The sequence below is a fragment of the Gracilinanus agilis genome, chromosome 1, assembly GCF_016433145.1.
Source record: "Gracilinanus agilis isolate LMUSP501 chromosome 1, AgileGrace, whole genome shotgun sequence".
Taxonomy (NCBI): domain Eukaryota; kingdom Metazoa; phylum Chordata; class Mammalia; order Didelphimorphia; family Didelphidae; genus Gracilinanus; species Gracilinanus agilis.
In genome coordinates this window covers 252,067,100-252,085,870 of record NC_058130.1, presented here as the reverse complement: position 1 = coordinate 252,085,870, position 18,771 = coordinate 252,067,100, and the positions used below count along the sequence as shown (strand labels likewise).

The following is an 18,771-nucleotide window of genomic DNA, read 5'->3' as shown; positions in this document are numbered from 1 at the left end:
TTCTGTTTGTGGCAGAGAAGTATGGTGGAAGCAGGTTGGATTTGGAGACAAGAGGGTCTGGGTCTGAGTGCTAGCCCTGTTTTTACTACTAGTGGAAAATGAAGCACTTTTTATGTCTTTGGACCTCAATTTCATCATCAGTAAAAGTAGGGATTTGTCTGAGAGGACCTCTAAAGTCACTTCTTTTAAATCCTAGGGAAACCACAGAAAAAAATCTCAATGGAAGGTAATACCCATTTTTCTTTTGAAGAGAAAAATCTAAAACGTGTCAGTCATTTAACTTTTTAAAATGCTTATTTTTTCCTTCCAAATTTTATTTTTCTCTAAAAAACAAGCATTTTATCAAATATTCTGACCCCCCCTTGTATTATGAATTCAAGAACTATTCCCTTTTCAGTGTTGTAAAAGGTATCTTATCCCCTGCTTCTGTATTTTTTTTTTAATGATATGACCTTTTCATCTAGTTCCTTTATCCATCTGGAACTCACTGTGGCACATGGTGTTAGTTGCTGGCCTAAACTGAATTTCTAGCAGAGCGCTTTCCTGTTTTCCCAGCTGTTGGTTGAATAGTTAGTCTAAGTTTATCCCAGGAGTTTGAGTATTTGGATTTGTAGAACACTGACTAAGACTATTATTATATTACTTTGCTTCTGGATTTTGTAGATCTAAGATCAACTTTTCTGTTCTCAAAAAGTATCAAATAATTTTCATTACTCTTTTGTAACAAAGTTTGAGATCTGAGCTCGCCAAGCCTCCTTTCCCACACTTTCTCCATTAGGCTCCTTTAGTTTCTCAATCATTTGGACCAGATGAATTTGGTCATTTCCTTCCTAGTTCTATAAAGTAATGTTTTGATAGTTTGATCAGTATGACACCAGTCTGTAAATTAAAATGACCTGTAAATTAAGTGGTAGTGACAATTTTTTTTTTAAATAGGCAATGGGGGTCAAGTGACTTGCCCAGGGTCACACAGCTGGGAAGTGGCTGAGGCCGAATTTGAACCTAGGACCTCCTGTCTCTAGGCCTGGCTCTCTATCCACTGAGCTACCCAGCTGCCCCAGTAGTAACATTTTTATTAAATTGGCAGGGTCTAACCATGATCAATGAATATCTTTCCAATTATTTAAATATGGAGGCAGCTAGGAAGCTGGGCCAGAAGTCAGGAAGACTTGAGTTCAAATATGGCCTCAGACATTTATTAGCTGTGTGACCCCTAGACAAGTCATCTAATATCCGTTTGCCTTAAGCCACTGGAGAAGAAAATGGCAAACTACTCTGGTGTTTTGCAGGGAGAAAAAAACAAAACAAACCACCCATAGAAAGTATTAGCATACTATGAACCACCGAATAACAACAGATTATTTAAATATATCTTCATTTTTGTAGTGTTTTCTACTTGTATTTACAGAATTATTGGGTAGGTGTATGCCCAATTTTTTTTAAACATGCACTAGTTATTTTGAATGGAATTTCTCTTTCTGTTTTGTTTTTGTTTTTCATATGAATCTAAGCAGTATTTGAAGGAGAAAGCAGAGTGGAAGAGTGGCTTGAACGAGTCTGGAATCAGGAAGAGCTGGGTTCAAATCTCCCACCTTCCCACTCCCCCCCCAGATTTATAAGTTATCTGACAAGTTATTTGATTTCTATGTTCCTTAGTTCCTACATCTGTACAAAGAGCTGATAACCTCTTAAGTTAAAATATTATGATCCTAAAGTAGTTTAAAAAAAGTATCATAGAATCTCAGAGTTAGAAAGGACTGAAGAAGTCCAAACTTTTTCTAAACAAGAATCCCCTTCATAAAAAAACCAGAAAAGTGGTCACTAAGCTTTTACCTGAAGACTTAGAGTGTGGGTATTCTCATTCATTCAATCAACAAACATTTGTTAATTTTATGCTAGTAAAAAGAAAAAAATAGCAAAACAGTTCCTGTCCTCAAGAAACTCACATTCTCCAGGGGAGAAAGCACATTTGTATGGATAAACTGATACCAAAATACACATAAGAGACAGGGAGAAAGCAACATTAATTGAGAAGAGGCTGAGCATCAAAAGGGATTTATTGGGGGTAGCTGGGTAGCTCAGTGGACTGAGAGTCAGGCCCAGAGATGGGAGGTCCTAGGTTCAAATCTGGCCTCAGACACTTCCCAGCTGTGTGTCCCTGGGCAAGTCACTTGACCCCCATTGCCTACCCTTACCACTCTTCCACCTAGGAGGCAATACACAGAAGTTAAGGGTTTAAAAATGTTTAAAAAAAAAAAAGGGATGTATTGTCTAAGGTGCAGGGGAATTCGATCGAAAGCTCGACTTAAAGAGTAGTGCTATGAGGAGGTTGCTCAGGTGGCTAAGATAGCAGAAACACACTAGAAATTAGGAGAACGATAGAGAATTTCCAGAGCTAAGCACGAGGACTTTGACTAGATTAAATAGCTGGATAAACATATTTGTATGCACAAACCAAACCAAAAAACAAAAAACAGGAAAAAAAATCTGGGCTTTCTTTTTCTATCTTTACCTATTTGCACATTTTTACCTTAATAATATACTCATTATTATGGCCAACTCACGAAGACTCCAACGATTGGTGCAAAGATATATTGCAGACAACTTAAAAGAGAAGAATGGCAGGAGAGAGTGAGGAGACCGATGTACAATCACAGTGAAAAATCACCAATTTCTGTCTGCTTGATTTGGGTTTAAAAAGTTCTGAAAAAAATCTATTACTATATAGATCTAGGTTTATAAACTATCCACTGTGTTACCTGACTGGATAATTTATAAAATCAAAAGATCACAGAACAAGAATTGAAAGGGACTTTTTATTATTTTATTATTTACTCATTTTTTATTTACTAATTATTTATTACTATTTAATTACTAATAATCTACTACTATTATTAACATTTTATTATATTACAGATGAGGAAACTGAGGCTCAGGTAGGTTAAATGACTTGCCTAAGATCACACAAGTCATTAGTAGGTTCTGAACCCAGGTCCTTTAACTATAGTGCGTTTTCCTCTGTACTATGCAATTCTATGTTTTTAAAAGCATATTACAGGGGGCAGCTAGGGGGCTCACAGAGGAATAGAGACAGGAGGTCCTGGGTTCAAACTTGTCCTCAGACACTTCCTAGCTGGGTGGCCCATGGGAAGTTACTTTCCCTGACTGCCCAGCTCTTGCTGCTCTCTTCTGACTTAGAAATGATACTGACAGAAATTTTTTTTTAAAAAGTATATTATTGCTCAGTCTGAGAAGTAAAGACAGGATACGTAAACTAGACACAATTATGTTTAAAGATAAGGCACCTATCTGTTAGGAGAGTTTTTTATTAATTTCTCCTTTTTTATATTTGAGAGGAAAATGAGCAATACTATTTTTTTCAGTGAGAGACCCCTTGCTGTACATGTCTCAGTTAGAGACCCCCTGCTGTGCTGCCTGGCAGTTGGTGACAATTAGAAGGGTGTGGCTGAGTGTAGTTAGTAAGTTGCAGACCCTTGGAAGGGCTTTTTGACTCTGGGTCTCCTGGGGAGAGGGTGTGCTGTTAGCACTCTCTCTGGTTGGAGACAGAGAATGGAATTAAGGCCTTAATAACCTTATTGATTATTAATAACCTGGGTAGATAAGAAAGATAGATAGTGGTTATATTACTAGATAGAGAGAGTAGGAGAGTAGGCGAGGGCATAGGCCTAGTAGAAGATACTGCCCTCTCAGGCAGATAGATTTAGGGTTTTTTAGAGAAATTTAGTTAGGACTGAGATCTGGGGTATAGTTCCAAATTGCCATCCAGAATGGTTCACAATTCCATTTCTGGTTCCTTTTGGGAGCTGGGAGAGAAGTGGACATTTAGGACCAATTCTATCAACTGTGGCTCTAAGAAGCTGTATGTATCATGTGCAGTGGCTACAGCTGGCCAAACCATCTAGCCCCCGGGCCAGATGTGGCCCCCTGAAATGTTCTATCTAGCTGGGGACATTATTCCTAATCTGACAGATATAATGAGTAGGATACAATAGAATGAAACATTGAAAGAGTTGCTTTAGAAATAGACAGATAAGCATTTCCTTTCCTTTGGCCCCCTCTTTAAAAAGTTTGCCCACCACTGCTCTAGGTAGATGGGCTACACCACGTGGAAGGTAACCAAAGAGCCTCAAATCTGTTGGTGGATTGGGGGGGGGGGTGTCCGGTCTAAAGCATGTGAGACTCTCTAAGTGGAATGGATGGATGAGAATAGTTGGTTTCAATGGACATCGAGGGAGTAAAAGAAGGCACTGTGGAAAAAACACTTAGAGCTTGGTTGGATATCAAAGCTGTCACGGTCATCCACTGCTTCCCAGGCATTGCCAATCATCATGACTTTTGTCCTGCTGCTAGATTTGGATGATTCTGGAAGAAAAAGTGAAACTGATGACTTTGTGCAATTCTGTTTCACTTAAATGCATCCATTTCAGACATAAGTCAAGATATTACCCTGTGTTATCATTGGTCTTCAAAAATAAAGGACGAATAAATTATTTTCAGGAGGTCACAATAAGGTCTGGTTTTTCCTAAATACTTTGTATCTTCTCTGTAAGGTATGTTGAGAATTCATACTTCTACACCATCTTATGTGGATTATCTCCAGAATGGAATTCTGCTGTGTATACTTGGTCGAGTCCAACTGATCTTAGTGTCTTGGTCTTTTTTAAAGCCATTTCTATTTCCTCATGGAGAACAATGGAAACTTTAATGTTAAGACTGTACACATCTGGCAGCTTTGCTTCCAGTGTGGGAAGAAAGTGCTTATTACAGAAATGTTTACAGATATTTTCCATTTTCTGTCTGTTTGTTGTTTTCCAGTTTCATCCTTAAATCTGCTTCAGATGATTTGGCTTAATTGCATATCTTGCCACGTTTTCTGTAAACTTGTTTCTTTTCAGTGCTTTTCAGTTTTATGAGGTAATGTAAGATTTTGCAAACAAGTTTATATTCTAGAATGGTGCTGCCCTTGGCTGCTATCTCTGTTTGGCAAGGAGCTTAAGTGTTTGCTGTGTGTCAGATTTGTCAAAATCTTAATCCAAATTGCTATTACTAGTATTCAATATTAGGTGATTGCTAATGACAGTGGAAATCAAGGATTTAGAGCTAGAGGGTCCTTGAAGTCATCTAATCTAAGTCTGCTATTTTATAGAGAATCCAAGGTCTAGGGAAGTAAAGCAAATTGTCTAAAGGCATATAGTTAATAAATACTCAAGGCAGGATTTGAACCAGGTCCTCTAAGATTTTTGAGGGCCCATTAGTCAGTAAGGAGATCAAATCAGTCAATACATGAATAAATTAATTCAGGCTGTTCATTTGAAGGTCAAATACTGAAGTTGAAGCTTTAATACTTTGGCCATACAATGAGAAGAAAGAACTTGCTGGAAAAGACCCCGATGTTAGTTAAGATTAAAGGCAAAACAAGAACAAGTCAGCAGAGGATGAGATTGATAGTGTCATGAAGGAAACAGAGATTGGATAGACTATGGGAGATAACAGAGGATAGAAGGGCCTGGTGTGCTATGGTCTATGGGGTCAAGAAAAGTCAGTCACAGCTGAATGAATTTCGATTTCCTGACTCCAGAGGCAATGTTCTTCATACTGTACCATGAAGCCTTTTATCTTTAGAATAATTACTTCAATAACAACATTGCCAAATATCTAGGAAGAACTAGAGAGCAAGCAATAGTTTAAATTCTATTAAATATTGGTATAGTAAATAGCCCACTAGGATTAAAATGAGAACTGTGTTCAAATCTCAGCTCAGTCACTTATACCCTCTGTCTTGAGTCTCAGATTCTGTTTCCTCAATTTTAAAGGGAAGGAGTTGGAAGAGATCTCTACGATCAAAGGAAGGAGTTGGAAGAGAAGATCTCTAAGATCCTTTCCAGATACAAATGAAAGGAGAGAATAAGGGAAATAGACTTAGTTGTCTGGACAGGGGCAACCAGTGACTGGTTGGGGAAGGAAGTCAAAACTGCTTATGAATGTCCAAGTCTGGACTCTGCAAGTTAAAGATGAATAACCAGCCTACAAGAGTACACAGTCATAGAAAGTATGAGGGATGGCTCGAATTTAGTTGTTGGGAAGGTTCATTTGGATGTTTTATTGCCAGAGGAAACAAGCAACATGGAATAACACTTTTGGAGAGAAACAGTAATGAGGAATTTGGATGACATATTTTCTAAGGTCAAAACTGATAGCACTCTCCAGCTTTCAAATATAACTCAGGAATCTGTGTTTGCTTTTTATTTTCAAACATCTTCTCTGTGCCTCTTGACCTCCTACCAATCCTTTTATCCTACCAGGCTAAAGTTATTTCATTCATTCAATGAATATGTATGTAAGAGATTAGGGATAGGACCCAACAAAAGCCCCTTCCTCCAGTGAAGTCTTTAACTACATTAGGGCAGCTAGGTAGTGCAGCAAAGTACTGCGGCTTGGACAAGGAGACATCTTCCTGAGTTTAAATCCGGCCTCAGACACTAGCTGTGTGATCCTGGACAAGTCACTTTATCCTGTTTGCCACAGTTTCCTCATCTGTGATATAAGCTAGAAAAGGACATGGCAAACTACTCCAGTTTTTGCCAAGAAAACCCCAAATGGGGATTACTATGAGTTGGACAAGACTGAAAATAACTGAGTCAACTACAGTCTATTGGGAGAAATAATAGATGTTCACAAAAATATATGAAAAAAAGAGATGGAGAAGAAGTATCCCTAAAAGGCTTCACAAAGGAGATAGCACTTGAACTATGTTTTGAAAAAAAAAAAACTAGGGAGAAATGAGGAGGTGAAGCATTCTTAGAGTTGGGGCTGGGAGTTCAGGGAAGAGGCAGCCTGTAGAAAGGTATGGAGAAGAGAAAGATTTGTTGGAGTTTGATGGATGTGGATCAAAGCATAGTATCTGTCACACCAGTGTAATTACAGTTTTATTTTGGGATTTTGGTCTTGTGTGAGTGTGCTCTTACAATGATGACCATTATGGAAGTAGGTATTGCATGATGATAAAAATAAAATTGAAAAAAAGAAAAAAAGGAAGATATGGAGACGGAATATGGAATGTCACATATCAGAAGCAGTTAACAAGACCAGGTTGATTAGACCAAAGGATGCAAGGAAGGGAAGTAGAGATATAATAATTCTAAAAAGGCAGTGGGGGAATTTATGCACCAAACAGTTTATCTGATCCTGGAGAAAATGGGAAAGCACTAAAATTCACTAAGCAACGAAATGACATGGTCAGATCTGAGATTTAGGAATATCACATATATTTGTAGTACCTACTTCACAAGATTGAGATAATAGATACAAATCCCTTTGCAAACTTGAAAATGTTATATAAATGTGAGTGGTTGTTACTGTTATAAGCACCTGGGGAGAAAGTGGGTGTTGTGTGTGTATGATTTTATCTTTTTTTTTTTAATCTCCTACAGTGCTGGCCATACAGGAAATACTCAAGAAGGATTTTTTGATTAGTTGCTGGCCTTTTCTGGGCTGTATCTGATTCATACTGCAGTATTACTCTATCAATATTTTAATTGAACACAGAGAAAGAGTTGTTTTTTTTTTTGCTTTGACAAAAGAGGGCCTGTCATCAAAGTGATATTCAAATCACAGTTATCTGCCCTCAGGTGCTTGCAAGTTTCCTAAAGATGCTTTTATTTCCACACAAGTCAAAACTGCATTAAAAAAATGGATGTTAAAAGTTAAAGTAAACCATACAGCTGATTATTTTTAATTTAATAATGATAGGAGAAAATGATGGTAGTGGAAGGTAACTGGCTAACAGTCATTTCAAACTTGAAAAAGAACCACAACTTGGAAATAAGGTGGTTGACAAGCTTGTCCTTCATAGTATAGATTAGCATTGGAAACGACTAAAAATAATATAGGATTAAAACAATAACAACAAACCAATCTTTGACCTTTTATCATAGAATTGATACTTACTATTGGTTCTGAAGCAGAAGTAATGAAACAATTGGGATTAATGACTTATCCAGGATCACACAACTAGCAAGTATCTGAAGTTAGATCTTGAACCCAGGACCTTCCACCTCCATGCCTGGCTCTAAATGTACTCAACCACCTAGTCACATTTCTATCTTAGGAATGGCATTTTAATTTAGCTTCATCATTAATATTATTGCAATGGGGTTTGATTGATATGATCTGGTATTACTAAAACCTAAGAGTTGCTGATGGAAATAGTCCCCCATTTCTGAAATTATTTCCCTGCTAATGAGAAAGAGCTTAATGAAAAGCATTAAATATTTTCTTTGCCCTGAAAAAAAAAAAAACAAACCTCAAACAACACAAGAAAAGGTTAGCGGTAATGGGCTCAATCATTCTCGATGACCTCTAAGAATGAATGCCCTAATTAGATGCTTTATTTACAACTAGAGAATAACTTGAGTGCTGGGTAAAACAGAGCCTGCCAGATTGGATATTTACATAGGAATAGATTAATTTTAAAACAACACCAAAGATACTGTTTAAAAAAGTAAAGTGGAGTGTGATATCTCTGGATCTTGCTTTGTTTGTTGATTAAAAAGCGCAGTTTCTGTGCACAGAAACAAGAAAAACCTGCTACCCAGTCTGTGTGGTTGTGATAAATGATTAACACAACACCTGCTGAGAAATCATCTCTGCTGTCTTAATGTATAGCTAAATCTAAGCTGTTAAATTGGCATCGGAGAAGCATATTTCCGTTACGGTATAGTCTAAAAACAAAATGTAAGGGGGAGGGGTATGTTATAAAATCTGGAGAACCCTGCAATCTGTTCATCTTCTATGCATTTAGAAGGGCATGTCCTGCTGGATGCTATTATGAATGACTAAAAAACTTGAGTTCTAATGATAAAAACATCAAATCACCTAGGCTGATGTACTACGTCGTCCACAAAACGGTGGTCAGTGCTGCTCTCTCCACCAGTGAACAAGCATTTATTGAATGCTTTCTATGTATATGGCCCAATGCTAAGTACCAGAGGGGATTCTTTGATGGACCTATGATTTATCAATAGTGTGGCAGGGACATCTACTGCAATCCAAGACTAAAATAACATAAACATATATAAAATGGAATAGAATACCTTCTTTGTAGTCTTTCTTCTTTTGGCAAAGAAAAGAGAATTTCCATTAAAAAGAAAAGAGAATGAAGGAAAGTAGCATATACCACATATAAAACCCTGTGTTGAGAGTTCAGGGCTTTGCTCTGACATCACCCTCCGGAAGGAATCTATACTTTAAATTGTACATGGTTAACTTGGGGACACTGTCATTGAGACTGATTCTTAAGCATGTTAACACCAAAATACCATTCAGAAAAGATGCCTTAGAATGAAGAAGACTGGAGTCAATCCAAGAATAACATTAACTTACATTTAAAGTTCTATTTAGGATTATTTTGTGGCTTATTCTTTTCCAGCTGACTCCTGCCACTCAGGCAAACCAAATTAATTCTTTCTTTCTTTTGGATTCAGAAGACCTGATTCTGGTGCATATTTCTAATGAGACCCTGGGCAAGTCACTTTGTTCTAGGCCTTAACTTTAAAATAGAGTTAGACTAAGATTCTCAGTCCTTTTTGGTAACACAGATCCCCCCTCCCAACCCTCCCACAATCTGGTGAAGTCTATGGACACCTCAGAATATTTTTAAATGCAAAAAGTAAAATATTTAAAAATTACAAAGAAAACCAAATATAATGAAATGCATTTATTAATTAAAAAAATAATCCATAATACTAATTCATTGTTGATGGAGTTGTCAACTGATCCAACCATTCTGGAGGGCAATTTGGAACTATACCCAAAGGGCTATAAAACTGTATTTCCTTTGATCTGATAATGTCACTACAGGGTCTGTATTCCAAAGAGATGATAAAAAAGGGGAAAAGATCTACTTGTACAAAAATATTTATAGCTGCTTTTTTTTTGTGGTGGCAAAGAATTGGAAATTGAGGAGATGTCCATCACTTGGAGAATGGCTGAACAAATTGTGATACATGTCAATAATGGAATACTATTGTGCTATTAGAAATGATAAACAAGATGATTTCAGAAAAAGCTGGAAAGATCTGCAGGAACCGATGCAGAGCAAAATAAGCAGTACTAGGAGAACACTGTACATAATAACAGCAATATTGGACGATGATTATCTCTGAAAATTTGACTACTCTCAGCAATGCAATCCTGGGACAATCCTGAAAGACTTATGACAGGAAATGCTAACCACCTCTAGAGAAAGAATTGTTGGGAGTCATTTTTCACATTGGTGTATTTTGGTTTTATTTTGAGGTTTAGTTTATGTATGACTTTGCTCTTACAACAATGACCAATATAGAAATGTGTTATGCATGATAATAAAAAAATGAAAAAAAAAGTCCACAACAATTCTAGGTGGGTAAAGAATGGAAAGAAAATAAAACCAGGGTCATGACCTTTACCAGATCCACAACTACTTGGGATCAAGAGAAGAAAGAGAAACTGGGAGCTAATTTTTGTTTTTATTGTTACTCAAAAAGTAGAATTCAAAAATCTTCCAGATCTACCAGCAAATAAAGGAGATGATCTTAACTCCATTATATTTTCAAAGGAGAAAATGTATAAAAATGCTTCGAAAACCCTAAAGCACTTATAAATGTTAGCTAGTACTATTAATATTATCATTTGCTCTTAACATGCCCAGAGTCTGGTTTGTATTAGGATAACCTTGATAGTTTATTATTCATTGATTTTCATAGGTTATTAGATCCTGAATCTGATCAAGGAAATAGAGATAAGCCTTACTTTAAGAAAAATCAAAATATCAAACTTTGAATTTATAAAATAGATCAATTAGGGTGAAAATATTTGAAACCCAAAAATTTTATACAAGTATTCATTGCAGCATTGCTCTAAATCATAAATCCCTCTGATGAATTTAGAATGCGATTCAATTTATTATCAATATAATAAATAATATAAATATAAAAAATAAATAAAATCAATATAATAAAAAAAGAAAAGAATCCGTAGAGATCAGGCTAAGAACTCCTAGACTAGATGATCTCTAAGGTCCCTCCAGACTTGAAAATCCTATAAATTTTTGTTCTACGTAGGAAAAATAAAGAAAATGTATAACTCACAAATTATGACAAGGAGCTAGATAATAAGCTCAACAAATCAGTCCATCAACATGTTTATCTTGAACAAACTCTATAGACAGATAATGAGCAGGGCCCCAAAAGTGAGTAGACAGAGCAGATGGTGCTGACTGCATGTAGGAAACCACTTTAATCTGCTACTTTTTTTTCAAGTTATGGAGAATTGTGAATAGCAGCAGTTTTGAATGAGCCACATATTGACTGAGAAAATCACCAAATAATATCATCCATGTTGTATTGTATTTTTATTTTCCCCAACTTCCCAATTACATTTTAACTTGTTTCAAGAGTCTGACACCTCTGGTGTAGATCATTGAAGGGTTAACCAATTTGCCTGAGGTCATGGAGCCAGTATGTGTCAGCTCATTACACCAATAAAAAGTACAAGGTCAGGTCCCTAACCTACCTGCCACAGGAAGTCTTTCTTGGCCTCCCACTCCCAGTGTTAGTTATTGACACTATATATATCTTGTCAGATATTGCATATTCTCTCCCAAGAATGTGAACTCCTGAAAGCAGTGATCCTATTTTTTGCCTTTCTTTTTATTCCTAGCCGTAAGCATGTTGCCTGGCACATAGTAAAATAAATGCTTGTTGATTGAATATCCCTCTAAAATATAAATGTACTTACATCTACACTAAAAATAAAAAATGAAAGGAAATTGCTCTATGAAAGAACACCAGCTTACCTGGGAGTACCTGTTATTTTATCTAATAAATGAAGAAACCAGGGCATTATCACAAGTTAAAAGGAACCTGGAGAAGCTGGGAAATTCTTAACAGTGAGTAAATGTGGGAAGTTGATTTTTCAAGGCAAAGGAGGAGGCTTATACAAATGGGTCATGTTCACTTGGCTCTCCTAGGACAGTGTCTTCTTCTGTCCAAAGCTTGGAAAAAATGTCATGGGCCCTACGCTCTTGGCCTCCTTGGTCCTCTCGCTCCTTGGTTTCATGACATGGAGCTAAATTTGCAACTGCTGGTGGCAGCCCTGAGAAGAAGGGGAAGGGCAAAGCCGGAGTCGTAATATAAAGAATAAACTCCAATGAGAAGAGGACTCCTGGGATCCTGCCTTGCCACATCCCCAGTAGCCTTCTGCCTTGGTGATCAGAAGCTAGCACAGCTGTTTGTCTTTGCAGGGAGATTCTTATCTTGTACAGATAGCAGAAAGGACCGGGAACATGAAGGCGGGAGGGATTTGCCTCCCCTGTTAACTTTTAATTTAAAAAAAATTATTTATTATAATTTATTATTTTTATATTTAATTATATTTATTTTTTCCGTTAACTCTTAAAAAAAACTAGTTCACAATAGCACGTGTTGGTCAGTGGAGAAGATGCTTCTACTGTGGCTGCTGCAGATCGTCAGTTGTGTCTCTGGTGCTAAGTGTACAATAAACAGCCCACACTTAGATTTTGTACGTACCAAATTCAGAAAAAGAAACATGGCTTATATATTTGGATGAATATATTAGTTGGTAGGGTGCCTGAGTCTCTGGGGAGGAGGGGGGGTCATCATAATAATAACTTATATTGACTTGATGGTTTGTGTTTAACATAAACTTTTCTATGAGGTAGCTACACCAAATATTATTACTTCTCTTTTACTAGAGGGAAAAAATGTGTCAGTGAAGAGAACTAATAAATAATAGCTAATGCCAATGAATGTGAGCAGGGGATGGATGTAGAATGCAGATTTGACTCAATATAAAGTGGAATTCTGCCAGGGAACTGAATCAGACAAATTAACATTTGTGTGCTCAAGAGAGTTCTTGTTATTTACAAATCTGTTTTATGTGGCATTATTCATTACTTTAGCAGTAGGGGGTCAAAACTTTTTGTTCAAGTTTTTAGAAATAAGAAAATTTTATTCCTAAACAAACATTTGTCAAGAATTCTGATGACAGCATCTCTGTTTAGTAATACTTCTCTGAATAACAGTTGCTTACATTTATAGGTTGCCTTAAATTTTGCAACATACTTCACATCATATCTTTTCATCAAATTTATGAAGTAAATATGATTATCATAAACCTTATTTTACAGATGAAGAAATTAAGACCAAGCTACTTGAATTGGGCAATACAGAAAATCTGAGGAAGGACTCAAGCCCAAATCTGCCCAATTCCAAGGTCAGAATGCTATCTCCTCTGATACTAAAATCAAATACTAAAGCAACCTTATTAACACCTGACTCTACCTCTCAGCTGGTGAATGAGGTAGATATGATATGAACAAGGTACCTAGGATGAAGTAATAAAGTTAGGAGGCAACTATAAAATTTCCCAATGCATTTGTCTCAGACCTCAAAGCCTTTACTAAGTGCCAGTGAATTGCTGGGGAATATTTCTGATATTTGAAAGGTTGTCCCATGGAAGAAGAGTCACGCTCTTTTGCTTAGCACTAGGGACGGGACCAAGTCCTAAAGGGAAGAAATTTTAGGGAAGTTGACTTCTGCTGAATATTACTTCTGCCTCTCTGATTGGAAGGCAGAGCAAAAAAACTCTTCCAATCTTTCTTTGAAGAGATTCCAGAAGCCTAGCCAACTCTTCCATTTCCTACCAGTTTCACTACTTGTTTTAAACTTGCCACCACCAACTCCTCCATCTCCTAAAGCATATACCGAGGAAAGAGCATCATGGAGATTGTTTCAGCTTTGTTACTCAAGCCATATCAATATCCTCAGCTGCCTTGCCCCTCTGATTGGAAGGGAGAGTAAAAAACTCCTCCTAAAGTCTCCCTTTGAAGAGGGAACAGAAGCCAGCCAATTCTTCCTTTGCTACTAGCTGACTGCTTGGTTTCAGCTCTACCATCATCATCCCTTACAGGTAATATTCATCCCCGCCTTTCAGCTTCCTTTTGTGATTTCCCCATTAAATTATAAACTCCTTGAGTGCAGAAGTGTCTTTCTTTCTCTTATTTGTATCCCCATGGCTTTAGCACCATTGTAGGTGCTTAATAAATATTCACTGTATTGTATTATTATAATATGAGGAAGAACTTTCTAAGATTTAAAAAAAGGAATAGATTGCCTGTCCTTTGAGGTAGGGTGTCTCCAATCCCTGGGGGAGTTTAAGTGGAAGCTAGAGGACTACTTTCCAGAAATGTTATAGAAAATATATGTACATTGGGTGAAGGGATAGAGTAGATGGTTTCTCTTCCAATTCTATAATCCTATCCGACCACAGTGTCCTCAGGATGATGGCAACTCAAAAAAAGCATTTAAGATCAATATGCTGTTTTACTCTTCATAACTTCATGTAAAATTTTCCAAGTTAAAAAAATTAAATTAAAATTGCTTATCACTTTTTATGATGGTGCAGCATTATTCCATCAGCAATCATATGTTATAAGTTCTTTTGGACATGGCTGATGTGGGAAATCTTTTTGTTGACTTGGCATATTTGTTACAAGGGAATGACTTATCTTCCTTCCCTTTATTTCTTTTTCTATTTTGGGAGGGAAGTTGAGGTAAGAGGTAGGGTTGTTAAGAAGAAAAGGAAAGAAATAAAAGAGTGTCACTGAAGCATTTTAAGAAATATTCAGAAGAAAAGGGAGGTCAGAAGGATATCCTTGAAACTAAATATTAAATTTATTATATGTTTAAAAGGGAGCTATGTGTAATAGATTTGTGCTTTTATGTATAATCCTCTTTTTCTATTCTACTTTGCATATGGAAATACTCATTTTACTGGCTGCTCATGTTCAGAATAAAATTAAATAAAGTTTAAGAGAATGGGAAAAAACCCCCATCAATTTGTTGAGAGAGCCTGAGCATCTGACTCTCTTTTCTTTAATGCTTCTCCTTCTTATGCCCATCACAACAAAAGGAATGGGTATCAGACATTTGCATCTTATGGCAACTTTGTTAGGATGTGAATAGCAAAGAACACATTTGATAATGTTCTTAGAAGAATTCAATTAATGTGAATCTTTTGGGACCACATTCTTTATTACTTCAGTATAAACTCTAATTCTGTTTTAGTGAATTTCTGTAGGGAATATTGCTATGGCTGTGTTCAAGGAAAGCTGCCATCTCCTAGGTCCCAACGTGGGACCTGATGCATATTAGCAGGGCATCTCAGAGACTGGAAAAACACCTATTTCTTTAGTTTAACCAATGAGAATTTTTTAAAGCACTTATTATGTGTGGTGTGTTGGGAAGAACCCAAAGGTAAAGAAGTCATTGTTGCTGCTACCAAGGAGCTTAAAATTAGTTGGGTGAGACAAGACACAAACTCAGGGAAAAAACCAAACCTAAACAAATCTGCAACACAAGATACTACTGGATGAATCTGTAATAGAGGATGGGAAAAAAGGCATTTTAGGAATTCTCTATTGGGAGAGGTATGGAGATGTTCAGAGAAGGCTTCCCAGAAGAGGTAATTAATGAGTTAGGACTATATAGGAGAAAGGAGATGGATCCTTCCATACTTCAAGGTTCTAAAATTTCACTGGCATCAGTACTTACTCCACTGATTGAGACTTCTCTATGATTTAGTAAATGTTCTTTACATATTGCTGTGATTGAAAAAATTAATCATATAGTCAACATCAAAATCAAAATAATCAAACTTTTAGTTATAAAACTCTCCAAATCTGGCTGCACTGGTTCAAGAATTACAATGCATTGTCTAGTCCGTCTACTACTTGGTAAAGTGAACCTTGGAGTGGTATAGTTTTTCAAAACACAGGGCACCTTTATTTTACACTGAAATATTGGAATGGGACTATGGTGGAGGAATTGATTAATAAGTGCATCATCCCTTCCAGGCTTCTGCAGCAATCTATCAAAAAGTAAAGAAAGAAAAGAGAGCCATGGAAGCATTTTAAGAAATACACAGAAGAGAAGGAAGAACGAAGGAAATGCAGACAAAGCAGGATATCCTTGAAAATGTGTGTTGAATTTATTATATTCTTTGAAAAAAATTTATTATATTCTTAAAAGAGAGCTCTATGTAATAAGAGATTTGTAGTTCAGGTGTGGATCCCCAGGTGCCTGCTGCCTCAGGTTCCAGGTTGATCTATAGCTTACAAGCCCTCACTGGTGTACTTCCCCTTAACAATCAAGTAGTAGACATATAGATAGAAAGTATTCCCTCTCATCAATTTGTGAGCTCTCACTATCTTTTCCTCCAATGGTAGTGATGTATATATAGGAAATACACAAGTCCAGTGCAACTCACAATTCTGTTACTAAATGGCCAGAAGTCCTTCATTTCTTTATGGAGTGGTGATGCAGCTCCATACTGCATGGGTTGTTCATTTGGGGTCTTAAGGTCTGCTTTTTCCTCCCAACTTCCAGGGCTAGTTCTCTCAAGTCCATAGTCAGTTCTCTTTTCTGTTGCAAGATGTCCCACTACTGGAAGCCTTTTCCTCTTTCAAGTGCCTGACTGACTCGCGTATCCAGGCTTATTTGGAGAATGTGTCTCCACTTCCTGCTAGCTGCTGTTTCCTACTGGTTGAGCAGCTGTGTTTAAGAGCATCATGCTTGGGGTAGCGAGGAAGTTCAGTAGACTGACAGCCAGGTAGAGAAGAGAAGATCCTGGGTTCAAATCTGGTCTCAGGTACTTCTTGACTTTGTGACCCTAAGCAATTTTCTTAACTGCATATGTCTAGCCCTTACCACTCTTCTGTATTAGAATCAATATTTAGCAAAGGTTTTTAATTTAAAAAAGGGTTTTTAATTAAAAAGAAAAAGGCACAGGAGGTCCTAGGTTCAAACCCGGCCTCAGCCACTTCCCAGCTGTGTGACCCTGGGCAAGTCACTTGACCCCCATTGCCCACCCTTACCAATCTTCCACCTATGAGACAATACACCGAAGTACAAGGGTTTAAAAAAAAAAAAGAAAAAGAAAAAGGCAACATGGTCATTGGGGGTGTAGTAGGGAAGATGAGAAAGAAAATCTTTTTTTCTCCTTCCCCACACACAGCACCTACCTGGCACTCGCTTAAACCAGTGATGGGCAAACTTTTTAAAGAGGGGGCCAAAGGAAAGGAAATGCTCATCTGTCAGTCTGTTTCTAAGGCATCTCTTTTGAAGTTTCATTGTATTGTGTCCTACTCATTGTATTTGTCAGATTAGGAATAATGTCTCAGGGGCTGGATAGAACATTTCAGGGGGCTGCATCTGGCTCATGGGCCATAGTTTGCCTATCACTGGCTTAAACTGATACATTTTATAGATGACTAGGGATTGTGCTGATCTCCCAGACAATGGGGATCTATCAGTCCTTCTAATTCAATCTATCCAGGACTTCACATTTCCTAAGATGTTAATGATTTGTTAGTATAATAAAATCTCTTTATATCCTCCTGATATCTTGAAGTACTGACACCCTTTCCTTCAGTGATTAGATCCTGGACTTTCTGTTTTAATTTATGCATTTAAAAATATGATTCTGAGTGGTGGGGCCCACAGATCTTAATAAGACTGCCATAGAGGTCCAAGACATAAAAAGCCAAGAACTCTTGCTCTGATGCATGGAGCTCCCATTTAGTGCTGGTTTCAGGCAAAGACCCAGCTGGGTGGTGGGTGACCAATACAGCCCAAGAAGAGTGAGTAGCCCAAGGCTGGGACTGGGGATGCTGGTAGGGCTTCTGGAGTCCCCCACGAGCCTCTGGATTCAAAGAAGGGTAAATAAACCATGGAGTGATGTCTATGAGTGCATAACATGACAATTTCTGAGTTCTAAGCGATCAGTCCACGTGTTCCTATGTCCTCTGCGCTAAAACAGTCCTTCAGTGTAGACTGAGCACAGTGACAGTCTCTGGCTCGGGGTGATGAGTCAGTTTTGGGCTTGGACTTCCATTGGGGAGCCTCCACACTGGAACTGGAAGCCCCTCTCAGAGGCTTCTCCACCTTGGTCTAAGTCTGGGGACTACTCCCAGAAGCAGCAGGGAAGGGGGAGGTTTGTGTGAGAGGGATAGGAACTGGAGTTCTTACTGGTAGTGTTTTACTGCTTACTGGTGGGGTGTATTTCTTTCTTTCTAGGAATATGTAGAAAACTTGATTACAAAAAATTCTGGTTTTCAGTTGTTTAGAGCTTTATGAAGTATGGAGATTTTACTTTGCTTTAAGAAATTTCTATCCATGGAAATCCAGATTTATAGAATTAAGACATAGAGGAGGGTGATAATACAAAAAGGATCAGGGTAAATAAAATATACTGTGAAGTTAACCAATCATTTAAAAATGGTTAATTATAAGAATATCTGTAAATGAGAGCAAATGAGATAGGTGTGGGAGATATTATTTGGGGCAAAGGCAACTGTGGCTCAGTGGTTCAGCGTACGGGGTCTGGAATTTATATCTAGCCTTAGATATTTCCTAGCTGTGTGACTTTGGGCAAATCACTCTGCCTATAGGAGGGAGGTAGGTGGCTCGGTGGATGGAATGTTGGGCCTGGAGTCAGGAAGATCTGGATGCAAATCTGGCCTCAGACACTTCCTAGCTGTGGGATGCTGGGCAAGTCTCTTAATTGCTAATTACCTGATAAAATGAACCATTGGAGAAGGAAATGGGAAAAAAAAAGAAAGAAAAAGGAAAAACAAAACAAAACAAAAAGAAGGAAATGGTAAACTACTCCAGTATCCTTACCAAGAAAATC

At 37.5% G+C, this 18,771-nt stretch overlaps 1 protein-coding gene across 1 annotated transcript in view; it reads right to left on the bottom strand.

Annotated features, from left to right (window-relative positions):
• SHB (SH2 domain containing adaptor protein B) overlaps window positions 1-18,771 on the bottom strand; it is a 341,443-nt gene that overhangs the window by 73,110 nt on the left and 249,562 nt on the right. The window lies entirely within an intron of this gene.